This window comes from Zalophus californianus, chromosome 7 (genome assembly GCF_009762305.2).
Source record: "Zalophus californianus isolate mZalCal1 chromosome 7, mZalCal1.pri.v2, whole genome shotgun sequence".
In the NCBI taxonomy this organism is placed as follows: Eukaryota; Metazoa; Chordata; class Mammalia; order Carnivora; family Otariidae; genus Zalophus; species Zalophus californianus.
In genome coordinates, this window is record NC_045601.1 from 99,912,005 (window position 1) to 99,928,511 (window position 16,507).

Below are 16,507 nucleotides of genomic sequence, written 5' to 3' on the forward strand. Positions count from 1 at the left end.
CAGACAAGGTAGACATTTATGCCCTTATTATTCAGATCAGGAAAATAAGCCAGGGATAATATCCTTGATTCTCTAAGCCAGAGGTCACAAACATTTTCTGTACAGCCAGTTAGTGAATGTTTTTGACTTTGTGGCCCATGTGGTCTCTAGTGAAAAAGACAGCCACAAACAATATGTAAACAAATTGGCATGACTGTGATCCAATAAAGCTTTATATACAAAAGCAAGGTAGCAGACTGGATTTGGCCCCTGGGCCGTAGTTTGCAAACCCCTGGTCTAAGCCATGTTGGTAGCAGGTGGCACATAGGAAGTGCTCCATGAACTGCAGTTGGACAAATGAAATAATGAATGAATAAATAATCCAGGACGAGACCCCAGGTCTTTTTTTTTTTTAAGATTTTATTTATTTATTTCAGAGAGAATGAGAGATAGAGAGCATGAGAGGGGAGAGGGTCAGAGGGAGAAGCAGACTCCCCGCTGAGCAGGGAGCCTGATGTGGGACTCGATCCCGGGACTCCAAGATCACCACCTGAGCCAAAGGCAGTCGCTTAACCAACTGAGCCACCCAGGCGCCCCCGAGACCCCAGGTCTTAATCTTAGTGCCATACTTGGCCTGGACAGCACCCCTTTAATTAAATTTACAGTAACTTAAAACAGTGAAATTTACATTTTGATTTTTATATGGAAAAAAGTACTTGTGAGTATGCTGAGGTAGACACTTTTTAGGGGAATCTCATAATGGAAACGTTTAACAAAGGAAATAGACTGCTAAAAAATATGTAAATTTTTATAGACTTTTAAACAAATATGTATAATCTCCATATTAGCTTCAGCTTAGAGCTGATGGATGGCAGAAAATAGAAGACTCTGCCTCCTATCTTAAAAGAGCATAATTAATTTCATTCAGCCTTCTCCTGGTCTTCCTCCAAGGTGTAGCAAAATATCCAGAGTAGGCTGGAGGAAAGGAATTTAAAGCAGTGTTGTGCCCCTTTTCGTCTGATTCTAGCTGGAGCCCCAAACTCTTCTTCCTTGTTTTCCATCCCCTTGTCCTCCATGATCCTGCCCTTCCTCATGGTTTCTTCACAGCCTCCAAGATGGAGAGGTGATGACCTCCTTACGTAGGGAAAGTCTCTGAGGATGTGAGCAAAGCCCTTCAATTATTCAGTCAAAAGAATCTTGTCAAAGCTCTAAAATAATAACAGAGCATATAGGGAATGACCCATAGTATTTCATGGAATTTTATAAATACAAAGATGCAGCTGCTACATGAGCTGCTACAAACGAGAGAATATTTCTGATTGAGGAAGTCAAAATGAACTGGACAACAACATCTAGGAGTCAGAATCTACTCCCAGAAGATACTTCCGGGAATTTCCATGTGATTGTTGAAAATTTGAGCCAAAAAATTGTAACAAAGGATATCAAGTCATCCTTTTCCCCTATTGAAGGAATGCCAGATACCTGGGTTATTAGAGATATAGCAACTGGAAAAATCCATTGAGCTATCTACTCTTGAGCTATCATTTTGTATACTTTACAATTAACTGGATGAAGAAGATGCACTGCATATGTATAGGATCGGTGATGAAGTAATTGTCAGGTGAGTTCACTGAGCCATACAAAAGCCACGTGCACCTAAAGTACATAAAAATACAACCAAAAGCAGTTGAAAGTTGAACATCACAAATGTAGTGGCTTAAAAAGCCACACATTTATTACTTCATAGTTTTTGTGATTCAGGAGCCTTGGCACAGCGAAGCTGTGTCCTCTGCATAGGCATATAAGGCAGCCAGGTCTGGGTTCTCACCAGAGACTCAGCTGGAAAAGGCCCCATCCGTGCTCCCCACATTCAATGGCAGATTCCATTTCCCTGTGTCTCCGGCATGCATAAAATCTTGCTTCTTCAAAGCCAGCAATGGAGAAACACTCTCCAGCAAGTCTGCCAGCAAGACAGTCTATGTAACATAGCATAATCCCATCAACCTTTGCTATTTTCTGTTGGTTAGCAGTAAATTGCAAGTACTGCCCACACTCAAGGAGAGGGATTTATACAAGTTTGCGAATGCCAAGAGTCAGGGATGATGGAGGACACCTTCAAGTCTGTCTGTCATGAGTGTGTTATGTTTCACAACAGAAATATACTTTGAACATGAAAGCCTTGGATCTACTGGCTTTGTAACCCCAGGGAAGTTTCTTAACCTCTCCAGGACTCATGAAAGTTATAGACAGTAACCCTGAGTTAATAAAGTTGTTGCATCTAAAATATAATAAACATGAACATGCTTTGTAAACACTAATTTTAGTGAACATGAATTAGTCAACCGGGTCTCCCCTTTTCTTTGCATTTTCTTCTAGCCTACATACTCTTCTACCTATATTTTCATTAGGCCTAAATCTCTATGATAACTAGTTTCTGAATCCAATATCTGAGGAGACTTGAACTTAAAAACCAGGGGAATATGTCTGCAATCCATACCAAAGTATGAATAAGTAATTCTAAAAGGCAGGGTTTTCCCCTCCAGAGCAATTTTGGGTAAGTGGTATCAGCCCCACGTTTCTCTTCCTAGGTGGTCAGTTTTGGGACCCATCATGTGGCAAAGGCTGGTAACTCATTGCTACAGACCCATGCTTCCCTTGTGTGGGGTGGAAGTGTGGCTGGGTAGCAGCCTGGGCCTGGGATTAAATTTTGCAGCCCTGCCTTGTATCTGGGCAGAACGCTGTGGCTGGGTGCTGACCAATGTAACGTGGGGGGAAATGATGCACATCACTTCCAGGCCAGGACCAAGAAAAGCTCCAGGAGGTCCTCCACTCTCTCCTCCCCAGTTTTCCACTGGATGTTGACACATTCACAGTAACTTTGGGAGCCTGGTTTGAAAACAGCAGTCTCCATCATCTCCACGCCCTGACTGTGTAGAACATAGTTCCCCTTCATCACTAATTAGACCTTAGGTTGAACAAGAAACAAATTTGTGTTATGTTAAGCTACAGATTTCTGTGTTTATCTGTCCTAACACCTAGCGTTGCCTTCATAAATACATCTTGAAAAGAGATCAGTGGAATTTTTAAAAATACATATACTTCCTCTAACACAGTACTTCTCAAACTTTAATATATAAAATTGATCAGGGGTCCTGTTAAAAATGTTGGTTCTCATTTGGTAAGTCTAGAGGAGGGTCTGACTTGCTGTACTTCTGAACAGGCTCTGACATGACGCCGAGATTGGAACACACTAGGAGTAATAAGGCTCCAACACAATGGTTCTCAAACTTCACTGGGTATCAGAATGCCCTAAAGGGCTTGTTATATGGATTGCTGGGTCCCTTCCCAGAGTTCTGGGGTCAGGCCCAAGAATTTGTATTTCTAACAAGTTCCCAGACAATGTTGATGCTGTTGGTCCAGGGCCCACATTGAGAACCACTGGGCTAAGCAATTCTGGTCCACACCGTTTCCTGGCTTCTATGAAACTTATTGGTCCTCAGGTCAGTGTCTCATTTATCACAAGTGTTTTGATAAGAAAAGAACTCTTATGGACCAATACCTTCAGGTAGTTGTAATCACCCAGAGTACTTTTTTTATTATTTGTTTGTGTGTTTTGATTTGTTTCTTAAAATACTGATTTCCAAGTCCCAGTCCAGACTAACTTAATCTGAATTTTGGAGAGGAGGGCAAGTGTTGGGCATTAATGTTTTTTTAAAGCAGCTCATGTCATTCTACAAAGCAAGTACGGTTTAGAACCACTGCCTTAAAGAAATGTCAAGTGTTAGCAATCTGAGAGACAAGACTCTTGCTATTCCTTAAACTGTTAACTAATGATATGAAGACCAGCCTTATCTAATTCTTTCTCTAACCAGTGGGAGAGAGCTCAACTTCTTGAACATATGGTTTGTATCAACACTATTTGATTAGGTAACTCTCTCCCTGCCTTTGATAAGAGGTTAAATGAGGCTGAATTAATGCAAAAGAAACTCAAGAGAGATTCTCTAATTTAAAAAAAAAAATGCAAGTGAAAGCTAATAATAACAGGAGAGGACGGGAGGAAGGAGGAAAGGGGGGAAGGAAGGAAGGGATGGTTGGTTGGTTGGTTGGTTGGCTGGTTAGAGACACACAGAGAGAGAAAGGAAGAGAAGAGAAGAGAAGAGAAGAGAAGAGAAGAGAAGAGAAATGAAGATAAAGATGCATACAGCAGTTTTCCTGGGGAAATGGAAATTACTTTGCTCCAAGTCAAGAATTATTTCCTGATTCTGTCAGAAATCATTTAGCAGTTATTCACATTGGTGGATAGAGTTGGACCTCATAGTGCTTTACTATTAACAAAACCAGGCCAAGGAAGATACAGCAGTAGATTCTTTGGAACTGACACCAGGGGGGATGTTTTCACCAAAGACAATGACTCAGGGTGATTAAAGCGCATTAACGTTTCTTCATTATCAACTGCAGAAACCACTTCCTGGTGTACACTGGCTACCAAAATTATGCAGTATAGTAGAAAGACATCATCTTCCGAGAAGCCCAACATTCTTCCTCACTGAGAGTTTAATGGATAATGGGTGTGATTGGTCACATCCTATCCTCAGGGGTCACCAGCTGTGCACTCTTCTGGGTAAAGTGGGGGGTAGTATTCCAATCATCATCTCAATGCCTTACCTTGACCCCTATGCCTGACAAGACCACATCTTCCCAGGAGCATCCCATGTGGCCAGTACATGTGGCCAATAACTAGTCACATGATGGCCCTTCCCAATGGAGTTTTATGAAATAACAAGGAGGTGGAGACAGGACAGCACTATGGCCAAGACCATGGGCACTGAGTTCATTCTCACCAGGCTTTCAGTTGCAATTACATGACATCATCTGTGAGACCTTTAGGCAGCTTCCTTGACCAAATGTCTACCTCTTCCTATGCCTATAGCCCCAGCAGCTAGACATTAGGTTGCAAATTATTTGAGTAAAAATTAAAAGAGATGAAAAAAATTAAAAGAGGTGATTCATCCTTGTAAAATACCTGGATATACCTAGATAAAGGACTATTCCCTGGGTGAAGGTATTGGCAAATAACTCTCACAAGTTATGTTTTAAATATATGATATAATACTGCAATAATAGTATAAACAAAATATTGAGGAAGCATAAAAAAGGGGGAACTGGGAAGACAGCAGAGTAGGGACTTCCAGTGGCCCTTGGACCAGCAGCCATCAGCATTACCTGGGAACTTGTTAAAATGCAAATTTTTGGGCCCCACTCCAGATGTACTGAATCTGGAACTCTAGGATGTAGCCTACCAATCTGTTTTAACAATCCCTCCATGGGATTCTGATGTGCCCTAACTGTGAATATGATTGCCCCAAACCAACGAGAATGAGGAGAGAACTTACGGCAGGGTGATGGATAAGCAAAGAGTATTGAATGCTGTAGCTGAGCCATTTGGGATGCCAGTACCTACTCCAGAGTAACAGGCAACAAATGGGAAGGACCAGGATTGAATTGTGGATTCGAGGGGAAGAGGACTGGAGAAAGTGGGGGCGGGGGAGTTATGCATGAAAAAAGTGAAACCAGGTGGGAGTGAGTCAAGGTCAGGGAGCTGGGTATGGACAAATGCATGGTCCAACCAAATGGGTGAAATGCCAAGAACCCAAGGTGTAGAGATTAGTGGCAATGGACAAATGCATGGTCCAACCAAATGGGTGAAATGCCAAGAACCCAAGGTGTAGAGATTAGTGGCAACCAAGATGGGCAAGGCCTGCTAAAGAGTCAAGACAGGATGCACAACGTTGTAAGCACTGGTTTGTTGTCCAAAGTCTTACTGATCTAGGACCCAGAGAAGAGAATGTGACATGGGGCCTCCTCCTCCTAGAGACACAACTCAAAGGGAAGTAAAGAGATCAGAAGGCTGAGCACTGAGACCTCCAGCAAATGAGTGTTTATTGCACATCAAGACTTAAAAGTTGACCTTTCAAAATTAAAAAATCCTCCTGAAAATTGAAGAAGGATATCCCCTGGAGGATAACTGAGCTCCTGGTGCTCTGCATGTTCACACCTTCTCCTCTGAGAGATGGAGCCTGACCTGAGGTTCTTCTCCCTACGCCCAGAACCCTTTTTGTCCACCAGCCTCACATCTCAGGCAAGATAGCCATCTGGTTCACTGCTTCTTGATTCCTGTCCTTCTGGGTTTAATTTCCTTCTGACCTACTTTAGAATATCTCATTCAGCAAATTCTGTGAATGGGCACCACCCAGTCTTTGTCTAAATGGATTTTTAAATGCACTTTTTTTCACTCAGTTCTATGAAGGTATGCCTCTTATTATCTTCTTGCCTTCATTTTACTGATGAGAAATCTTTTCTACATATAAATGCTCCTTCCTAGGTCCTTCTTTACTTCATATCTGGTGTTTTGCAATTTTTCCAAGATAAGTCTTTGTGCGGATGTATTTTTATTTATCCTGCTTGGTACTCATTGTGCTTCTTAAGGTTCATTTTGTCATCTGCTTTAGTAAATTTTCACTCATTATTGATTCAATTAAATGTGATCTGATCACCATTACCTTTATTTCCTGTTTCTGATTTTTCTCATTTTATGCCTCAGCATAAAAACATCATTCTGTTTTTTTTCTCTCCATGCTGCATTTGGGTTTTTTTGTTTTGTTTTGTTTTTTAAGATTTACTTATTTGAGACAGAGTGTGAGCTGGAGAGGAAGTGGGCAGAGGGAGCGGGAATCCCAAGTAGTCTCCCCACTGAGCACATCAGTTGGAATGAGTTGGAAGCCAAAAACCAAGAGTTGGAAGCTCAAACGACTGAGCCACCCAGGCGCCCCTCCATGCTGCATTTTGAAAAATTGCCAAAATACGTCTTTCTGTTCATTAATACTTTATCTAAGTTTAATGCAGATGTTTTGTTTCTAGAAATTCTATTTGGATCTTTGTCAAATATTCCTCTTCTAGTTCATAATGGGTTCTTTTCCCTATGGCTTCCATGCTATTTTAATTATTTAAAACATCTTTATTTAAAGTCTCTGGATTTTCCCACTGTCTCGATATTTTAGGATCCATCATTTCCTCATGTGGTTTATAATTTTCATTGTGAGCTTACCTTACCAGGTTTTATTCCCTCCTGGGGAGCTGGAAATTGTGGCAGTCTTGCTATGGAGAACTTTGCATTTGTTTCTTGCTGGCGCTCTAGGAATTTCTCTGGTCCAGGATCGGTTTTACATTAATTTATACCCCAGAGGAAAGTCTTGTAGTGAAAATGCATGTAGTGAAAATTATAGTCCACACCCACAGCTTGTGCAGGCAAGCCTAGTTTTTAAATTCCTCATAGAAGACTTTTTATCCACCCATAGCCCAAGGCAGAAAAATACATTCAGGTCACTTCCCTGTGCTGGTGGGAAGAATCCTTCTAGTGCTATCACTTAAGGGTTCTGACTTTATGTAAGTTCAAGTTCTCTACCTCACATAGGCCTAAGGCCACATCTCTTGGCCTTATTTGGGTGTTCAAACCCAATTCCTTAGCCCTTAAAGCCTTTATCCAATCTGATACCCCTCTTAACATTGATGACATCAGTTCATGAGATTTATGTTCTGGTTTTAATTTCCCTTTCCATTTGTGACACCGAGGGGATTTCTTTCTTTCATTCTCTCTCTCTGTCTCTCTTTCTTTCCCCTTTTCTTTTCTTTACAGTTCAGTTATCTATTTAAAGGTTTAGCTAAGTCTGACACAATGGAGAAAATGAGAGGTAAGGGACATTTAACAGTCTCTCTTAAATAACACTGGCTCCTTTGACACTCTTAAGTATTCGGCAACTACCTCAGATCCATCTTTTGGCAACAGTGATCTGAAGCTATTCTATTCTACATCTCTCACGGTGACCAGACTGAAGTGATGCCTTGTGTCTCGTTGTGTCCTCACTGCCCACCACATGCCCTGCATTCATTCTTCCAAATGCTGTCCTGGTAACAGAAAGTGCTGGTAACAGAAAGCGGGGAAAATCAAGAGAGTAGGTGGCTTCTAAGGCAAGCACCGGGCTATGTAACGAAGGCAAAGGCTTGTTAAAGAAACAGCACCTCATTTCAAGTCAGAGTGGCCCCTACAAACCTGGCAGAGTGTCATGGAACATTTTGTTTCCTATAGTCTCCCTTTTCTATTTTCCTGTCTCCAACCACTTCTACTCTACAGCCTGGACTGGCAGATTTCAAAAGTAACTACTCTAATATTATAAAACTTCCAATTACACCTAATTGAAGAACTCATTTCCCATTTGGATCAGTCAGGATAGGTTAGGTTAAGCTGTCCTAACAGAAACCCAAAAGTGAGTGGCCTAAAACAACAAGAATTATTTCTTGCTCATCCACGCGGTTATCATCATGGTGACATGTACCCATTTCCATAGGCCAAAGCAAGTCATGTGGCCACAACCTCACCTCAAGAGTGCAGGTACTAATCCCACCACATGCTAGAGAGGAGGACTGGAAATATTTGGGAAACAGAACTACAATTACCACACCACTCTATCCTATACCAGCTTTCTTTGCCTAAGGACAGAAATCCTTCAGGGGCTACTCCTATGATCACTGCAGAGAAGCCACTGGGCAGTGCTAACTCTGTGGAGAGGAAGCTGCAAAGAACACCATGGCAGCCCTTGGCAACTAATTATGCTTCGACCTGCTCTGACCAACTGGGAGTTGGAAGGGGATATGCTACATGTGACATACACCTTCTATACGTAGTAACTGTTGTAGCTTTTTTTAATCAGGGAACCTCCATAAGGCTAGACTTTTCTTTTTTCTTAGACTAACTTTTCATATCAAACAGTGATATTTCCTTCTCAAACCTGTAAAGTCATAAGGTTTTATGGTCTATGAGTCAATTTAGTTGGATATTCTGAGAAGGAAGTATCACCGTCCTCATTTTATATATGCTCAAACTAAGACAAAGAGAAGAGGCAAAATTAGGTTTCCCTCAGTTTGCTCATCTGTCAAATGGAACTAATCAAATACACTTGGTAGATTTATTGTGAAAGCAACAGATATAACGTATAAAATTTAAGCATGATGTGAGTACTTAGCAAATAGTCATTCCCTGTCCAGTTCAGAGATATGGGAGATCAGTAAGGGATAGATTGGCTGGGGACTTTACAAATGAGATGAATCTTGAGCTAAAGGCATTTCACTGAGTATAAAACATTCATTTAAAATCAGCAACAGCAACAACAAAAAAACAACATATATCCAGTTCTTAAAAGGGCATTGCTTCTTCCAAAATAAAAAGCATAAAAAATAGCATTACTGTGTGTAAGTTTCCTTACAAATATTAACTCATTGAAGCCACAGAATAACTGTATGAGATAGGTGCCATTGCTCTCATGATTTTACAGGTGGTGATAGGGGGGCACAGAGAGGTTAAGCTATTGGCCCAAGGTCACACAGGGATGGACTGGGATTAGAACCAATCAGTCTGGCTCCCGAATCCACGCCCTTAGCCAATAGAGTTTCCTAATGCGACAAACAAAGTCTATTTTGAACTACAACTGCATGTGAAGAATTTGTCATTTCTGTGGCTCAGAAGCAGAAAGCGGTGTGTGGCGCCCCCAACGAAGCTAGAATGTGGCACATTCTTCCTTCTCGCCATCACCTCCTGACACAATGGAAGGCGTGGTTCAGACACACGGTGATCCTTGTCACTGATGAACAGGAAAGCAGCAGTGTGGTTTTAAAACCCATATGTCACTTTTCTTTTAACATCTGAGTTTCCACAAGTTCTTATCTACAGATGGCTATGAAATTTATAGACTTTTTTTAGTACCTATTAAGTATTTTATGCAATCTTTAATACCTGGCATCACAACTGGATCAAACGTACTGCAATCCTATTTATTGGTTTAGCAGCTTAAGTACACTGTAACAACTGGGCTGGAGTTTTAATTTATCTCACTAGATATGGCCTCAGTTTTCCTTATAACTCTACAAATGCTACAGAGAAAACTTGTAGATCTAATTTCAATGAACTGTGAAAGTAAATGTACCATTAAAATAATTAATAATTATCTAGAGATTGGTCAGATAATCCTGTGTCCAATTCTCTGTTAGGTTTTTGTCAAAGGCAAAGAGTCCTTTGTTCATTAGCTTGTGCACTTGGTTTTATTTCTGAAATCATTTCTAGATGGTTCTAGATAGATACTTTGTGGAGTGATTAGGAAAGTAAACATCTAAACAGTAACTTCTCAGAATCACATAAAAACCAAGAGGTATTGACTGAACTAAATTGCCCAGGCTGAGAGACCTTCCAATGAGAATTTCTACCAAAGGAGATCACTAAATAAGTAGTCTGTGACATTCCTTTATTTGCATAAGCACTTCACCCCAATACAGGTGACTCTTCCAAAAGAAATTAAAAGTGAAAGAAATATATGGGAAGAGAGCTAGAGGGTACTTACCAGAAATATAAAATAAATAAAACACAACCAGCCCCTCCAAAAAAAAACAAAACTCAAAAGCTCTTCTTTAATTGACATGCAACCAATTAATTTTAATTAGACCACAAGCCCCTCCTGCTTACCAACCAGTGGTTGAGGGGTTAATGGAGTTAGGGAGGGCTACCAGGGTAGCTGATGAGTGATTCTTGCATGAATAATAATTCCTGAGTGGGAGTGAGATGTGCCACCTCCCTCCCCATCTCAAGGTACTTCAGGCTCAACTGGATATAAAAATTAGACAGTGTTCTTTCTGCTTCATACATCACCCAGCAGAACACAGCTGGCTGTTTGGCTCCAAGGCAAACACATTTGAATAGACAAAAATACAGGCTATATTAGGGTAACTTGACTGAATTGCCCTTCAACCCGAATTTTTTTCTTATTCATTTATTTATTTATTCATTTATTTATTTGACAAAGTAGGAGGACTTTGAAAAGTTCAATTCCCACAACACCTCTTCTTTCAATAAAAAACATTTCTACTCTGAAATCTTGTTTTATCATTGATCAATATAACCACAGTCAGCATCATCTCCACTGATAGGAATCTCAAAATGACAAGGGAGGTGCTGGGCCCTGAATTTAAGAAGGCTTCATTCAAAGTGGCAACAATCCAGGCTTATTCAACATACCTCCCTGTTCTTCTCTTCCAACTTCTGGGAATCATCATTGCTTTACAGGCCTAATGCCAATCTATAAAGTTATAATCTCCTGTAAAGCCTATGAAAAGTGTCCCTGTAAGAGCCACCTGCCCCTCTCAGGGTTGTGGGGAGCTGCCCTGCTCATTTAGGGACAGCTTGATCTGCTGCCAAGTTGAAGATTTTACTGGCTGATCACTGTTCAAAAGTAAACATGGGATTTTCAGAGGGAGCGGGAGATGAATGCTGGAAGATTAAAAACCAGGAGAAATGAAGGCATATAAAAGAAAAAAAAATGGGCCCTTGGAATTGGAATTTCAGTGCTCCTGCCTTTTCTTTCCTATAGCCAGGATGAGTAAAGAAACAAATCTCCCATTTTATCAAATCACAACACAACTCAATGGAAAATAAAAGAATTTACCAGGCCTGCTCCCAGGACTTTGTAGGAGAGAACACAAATGGATTGGCCTTACAGACTTCACTAGAATCAGATTAAAGGGATGAAAGAAACAACAGGTGGACAGACTCTACCAAAACAACAACAAAATTCTTTTCCCCAACTATGATGAAATTGACTCTGGTTTTATGCAAAAATGTATTTGATAACAGTTCTGAGGCTTCAGGGCATGTGAACAATTGCCGAAATACATAAGAGAGAGGGAGAAATTGTGGGTTCCTCCCACAAAGAGAATACTACTATAAGAGCTACATAATTAAATTTAGATACATATTAAGATTATAATTTTTAACTTTAAAAAGACCAATTTTTTTTTTAAAAGTAATCTATGCATGATTTGTAAAGCCCACATGATGCTTCTGTACTTTGAATGTTGTCTTATATTAGAAGAGTTTGTTCATTTTTTTACTCTGGGGTGCGTGTGTGTGCGTGTGTGTGTTATGCACATACATACACACCTTAATGAATACTTTCTGTACACAAAAATGACATTGTCTTTGCATAAAAGCACATATAGTTTCGATTCAATTACCAGTATAATGAAATCCACTTATTAAAAAAAATTTTTTTTTGAAATCCACATTCATGTTCTTCCCTCCCTGAAACTTTTAAAACTTTACTCTTAAATAAATTAGTATTGACACCTCAAAATAAAGAAAAACCAATTCGTGTAATGATTACATAACTATTTTGCTCCTTCTGGTTCTGGCAGTTGGTCTCAAAGCCTAAAAAAATCTGTCTTATGTCCATGAATGAGTTTTGCATGACACAGGAGATTTGGGCCAGAGAATATGCGACAAATAAAAACAAGAGTTTTTTCATGGTGCCAGCAGAGTAGAGATTTTTGGAACTGGAAGGTGACCAAGAGAGTGGATCCAGGAAATTGGAAGGAGGTTGTCTATTGACTCCTGCAAAGAGATAACCTCTAGACGCCTGGAGGATTTGGATCTATTCAGTAATTGGTTTTGAAGACAGAGGGGGATGAATCCTTGACACCTCAGTTTATTGTAGTGATTCTCAATGGGGAGAATAACAACATGATGCTTTCAAAACTGCACATGCTTCTACCCATCTTAGAGATTCTAATAGTCTCTATTCAGGAGAACATGTGCCCCAACAGCAAAACCCCCAGGAATGCTGTTGGGTGGAATTAGAATCACAGACTCTCATGGTTAAAAAGGAGTCAAAGAATCACAGAGCCCAGACCTTTGGGATAGGCATTGCCATGAGGTTCTAGTAAGGTTTATTTTTTTTTATCAGTGTTCACAAGCACTCATTTGACAGAGCTCTCTATGGCCCCTGGCCTTTTGCTTCCACTAGTTCTTTGCTGCCAGTGCCTACCTTCCCTTTGCTCTCCTTCATTCCTCTGATCTCTCCATTTTACTGCACTTACTCTACTGTCCCAAATCTAACCCTCTTTTAAGACTGGGCTCACAGATCACCCTCCCTAACTCTACAAGTCTGAGTGAAAGTCTTCTCCTTCCTGTTCTCTTGGAACCCCAGGTTCCTGTCTATGCACGTTAGTACCTCCTATAATTGATTTGTTTATTTACGTGCTTATGTTCTCATTATATGCTGAGTTTTGTAAGGTCAGGGAGCAAGTTTCATTTGCCTTTGAAATCCTCCTCTTAGTAGGGTCCAGTGCAAAATAAACATCTTCTAAGTATTTGTGGAAATAAACTAAATTGAAAATCTAAAACAGGTTTTTTAAGGATTTATTCAAAATGACAATTTTAAGAGCCACAGCAAAGGAGAGAGAGGAGAGGGATGAACTTAAATTATTCAATGATCTTAAGTAATGGCATCTAGGAAATATTATAACAATGAGCTATACATTATTGTCAAAGCTATACTTAAAAATGGAGTTCAGGTGGCTACCAAACAGAATATTCAGGTGAACATCAAAGGTAGTCTAAATAGATACTACTGAATTGGATATTTTGTCTTTGGATACATTTGATTTGGCATGACTTTCATTGTTTTAACAGATGCACTTTCTGCTATGCCTTGCATTACCAGAGCCACAACAACCTACGGTGTGGGAAGATTTCTGGAATCTCTATGATCCTCTGTCTTTCCATATTTTTCCTGGCTATGCCAAGCCTGAATGACATGGCTCACCCCACTCTGTGAATTTTGTTTGGGAAGATGTGTTAGGTGAGTCTAGAGGACAGAAAAGGAGAAACAATGAAATAGTTGATATTCACTGAGCTCCTGCTATGTACTGCCAGAAATTTCCAAAGAATTCTACATATACCAACAAATGTAAGCCTCATAATGACTGTTCAGGATCAATGTTTGCATCACTGGGTAAGGAAACCGGACCTCACCGAAGTGAAGTCACTCTTCTAGAACTACACAACAGGTGGAAGGCAGAGACAGAATTGGAACTGAAGCTTATCCGACCTCATAACTCATGTGTGATTCCTGTGCCCCATGGCCCCCAGTCCCACCCGAGGACTGGTTCAGGGAGAGTAAGGTCCACCACAAAGGGCTGACACAGGGATCCCCTACTATTGAGACGACACACAACAGAAATACTTAATTACACTCACAAAAAGTGTTGTATGGGAGAGTGGACATATTCATTAATCTGAGGCTACAAATCTAGAAAATTACACATATAAATTCATTCATTCAATAAAATATTTATGTCCTTGTCTTCATTGTAGGAGATCAGTATCAATATTACTTGATCACCCTTCCTGCATCCTATACTGGGAAAGAGGATTTCCTCCCATTCACATTTAATGTAATAACTAAATGAGTGATTTTACTCCTTCTGTGTTATGTTTAATGTATATTGTGGTTTGTGATCATTTCCTCTTTTCTTGTTCTCAATATTTTTTTAGCTTAAGATTCCATTCATTTCCTTTCTCTCTGTTAGTAATTTGGAAATTGCTTTTTAATGTGAATAGTTATTATTTTCTCATTCCTGTGATAGCAAACTTTAATTCTTCTATTATTATACTTGAGTTTGAGAAGTAGTCTTCCAACTCCTCCTCATTGCACTGCAGCTCAACAAGATCAAATATTCCTTCCAGAGTCATTTTCCTATGTCCCATCCTTACTCCCAACTCTTAGTTTTTGTTGAGATAAACCGTAGTTCCAGGCTTTGATTTCTTCCACAACAGAATGCCTCTTCTGTTTCCAAAAAATCATTATTTAACAAATACATTTTTTTCGACACTTCTCAACCATTTATGTTAACTTACATATTGCATGATTTGCTGCTTAACAAAATTTTCACTTTTCTTCATTTTTGCCTTGCCATCATGAATTAATCATTGATTATTTAAAATATTTTTGCAAAATTTTCCCTAGATAAATGGCATCTTCATTTAATTCCTCTTCTTTTGTTTCTCTCCTTTTGTTCACTGTTATTTCATGATCTTTGGGCTTCCAGAATTATAGATGAGAACTCTCATACGACTCTAATCCCTTCCTCTATGTAAGTAAATTATTCTTTCTGGGTGGAAACTTATGATACATTCTCCTTATCCTTAGATTAAGTAATATCCTGGATGTGCATCTTTTATTTAATTCTGCCTAACACTAAGCTCAGTTAATCTCCTCATTCGAGTTCTTCTGAAATCAGAGATATTTCCTTCTATGGTCTAGTTAAGTATCCCCCTTCCTGTCTCTGGAACTCCCATTGATTGCATGTTGGTCCTGAACCTGCCCCCTCCACCTCCTGCTCTCCCCTTTTGGTTTCTGTATCTTTGCCTGTTTGTGGGATGAGCTATTTCTTCTGCTGATCTTCTACCCCCCACTTTTGTCTCCAACAGGGTCCATCTTCTTCTTCTTATCTATCTATCTATCTATCTATCTATCTATCTATCTATCTATCTATCTATTTATTTTAGTGGGGGACAGAAGGAGCAGAGTGTCAGGCAGACTCCCCACTGAGCACAGAGCCCATACAGGGATCAATCTCATGACTCTGAGACCATGGACCCTGAGATCATGACCTGAGCCAAAACCAAGAGTCAGACACTTTAACCAACTGAGTCACCCAGGTGCCCTCAACAGGGTCTATCTTCTTTTTCAAATCCTTTATTGGACTTTTTAAGTCATGGACCATGTTTCCTAAATTCAAAACGGAAGTCCTCTTTTTTGTGCTCCAATTTTACTCACTTGAGAGCTCTAGTGTTTTTTTATGAAAGATCTTAATTGACATTTTTATTGTCTCTACCTCAATGGGGATTGCCTGTTCCAGACCATCAGATTGGTTTTCCCCTTTCAGATTGCTAGTGCCCTTGAGTTGTAACCTATCTTTGCCTCAATATAAGCTTTGGGAAGTCCAGTTAAACTATAAGGTCTTTTAAACAATGGAAAGTCAGAAAATGGCAAATAGTTTGCCATCTGCTGAGGCTTTCTGCTCCTGGACCTCCTAGCAACATGTAAGAGCTCTCTCCAAAACTCAGGAACTGGGAGCAACTCCATGTACCCATGTAACCGCCCTTACCCATGCCCTCCAGGGCCAGCTGGACAAGGCAAGCCTTCCTGAGATGATAGAAAATTGGCTGGTGTAACATTTGCTGAAGAAAAATGTTGAAGAAATGCTGAAGAAATGTCAGCTGACCAGTCTGGCAGGTACAAAATTTTAGACTTGGCCTCAGTCCTCAGGGACAAAGAAGATTTCCTCTCTACAATGGTACCCCGACTCTCCCAAATAGAACCAAATCCTGGAGCTGCTCTTTCCTTATAAATGACATCTAAGATCCCTGAGGTCTACCGGCCTGCTCCCCCTCATTGATGCCTCATGCTACAGACTAAGATAGGAGGGAATGAGAGCCAGGGCCACATGCTCAGGTTGCTGTCTTCCCAGAATTTCCTCAGAACATACTTACTGAGGGTTCATTATGTGCTGTCAGTGGGACATGTTGAAATGGAACCATCAGAGGCATTCATAGCTTTATTTGTTTAAAAAGGTTGTTAAAACTACA